We start from the raw sequence: 1,690 nt of genomic DNA, 5'->3' as shown, positions 1-1,690 counted from the left end.
TTGCTGTTTTCTTTCTGCCTGCCTCTAAGCCTGAATTTAGCATAGCACGACTTTTCCTGCCTCCCGGCTGTGCATGCATTAGACCATACTTTCAGCTCTCAAAACATGACAGTTTTTAGCTTGATTTTATAATTGGGTTATAAACACTGTTAGAGACTGCAAACATGCTCAGTAAAAATATTGGGTGTGTAACAGACTCTTATTACAGCACACGTTCTGACACGTCAGAGCAGAAAAAGGATAATCAACAAAATGAAACTAAAATTATGCAATTTAAGACTGCTGGCTACTTGTGGTTCCAAAGGCATTTAAAAATAGAATGGGAGGCAGGGCCTTCAGGCTAAAGGTTATTCAGCAAGAAACACACCCTTCCTGATTTTGTTTGTTTTTTGCATATTTGTCACATTTAAATCACCAGAAATTGCATATCAGACAAAGATAATCTGAATAAATACAAAATAAAGGGAATAATTTACAAAGGGAAAGGCTGTACAAACCATCCTGTCCCCATCTGAAAAAGTAATGGTAATGGACTGATTCTTAAATAGCGCTTTTCTACTCTCCCGGAGTACTCAACGCGCTCTATATAACATGCCAAATTCACCCAGTCTAACTTTCTTAGTGCTTCCTAACTACCATTCATACTTCGATGAATGCATCGGAGAGCAATTTGGGGTTAGTATCTTCCCCAAGGATACTTGGCATGCAGAGGAGCCAGGGATCGAACCACTAACCTTCTAATCCGTAGATGACCTGCTCTACCTTCTAAACTACAGCCACCTCAATTGCCCACTCTTTCTAAATAATGAATTAACTCTGATTAACCTTTGTTTTTATTTTAAAGTTGAGTTAATTTTAATTGCCACAGCAAGGCCTCATTACTCCCAGAACTGTTGAAGACATCGCTTAAATAAAGCGTGTCTGGAAAAATTCTGGAAAGGGTTAATCAAAGTATTTCAAAGGCTAAAACCTGGAACAGAAGTGAACCTTTCCAGGAACCTACCAAATTAGTTCAGTTCAGGAGGTCGCAAAAAACCCTTGTAGATGACTCTAAAGAGCTGCAGGCCTCACGTTCCACAGTCAAGCTCAGAGTTTATGATTCAAGAATAAGAAAGTGACTGTGCAAACATGCGATCCATAGGAATCTATGGATGCCTGGATATAAAGTTCCAAACACTTCTAACCAAAAAGAACACAAAGGCTCTTGACATCTTGATGATCCCCAAGGAAGGTTTTCACAAAGGCCAAGATAGAATTGAAAAGCTTTTTTCCCCTTTAATAAATGAAATGATAATTTAAAGAACTACATTTCGCATTTACATGAATATCTTGTCTAATGTGAACATTTGTTTGATGATCTGAAAACATGTAAATGTGACAAATATCCAAATAAATAAATCAGGAAGGGGGCAAATACTTTTCAAAATCACTTTGACTGCATTGGCACAGGGTCATAAAACTAACACCAATCCAAATTTTACAATCAGTTTTAGGAAATCCTTCTGACATCTCTTGTCTGATTATATTATTACAATTAAAATGATATTTTATAATAATAAGCTAATGTTCAGTGCTACATCACGTCTGACACTGTGGTCAGCAGCACAGGAGCACCACAGGGAACTGTGCTGTCCCCTCTTCTCTTCACCCTGTACACCTCTGACTTCTGCTACAACTCTGAATTATGCCA

This window comes from Haplochromis burtoni, unplaced genomic scaffold, assembly GCF_018398535.1.
Source record: "Haplochromis burtoni strain Fernald_Lab_line unplaced genomic scaffold, NCSU_Asbu1 Contig_285, whole genome shotgun sequence".
NCBI classification, from domain to species: Eukaryota; Metazoa; Chordata; class Actinopteri; order Cichliformes; family Cichlidae; genus Haplochromis; species Haplochromis burtoni.
Note: the sequence above shows the minus strand (reverse complement) of the source record.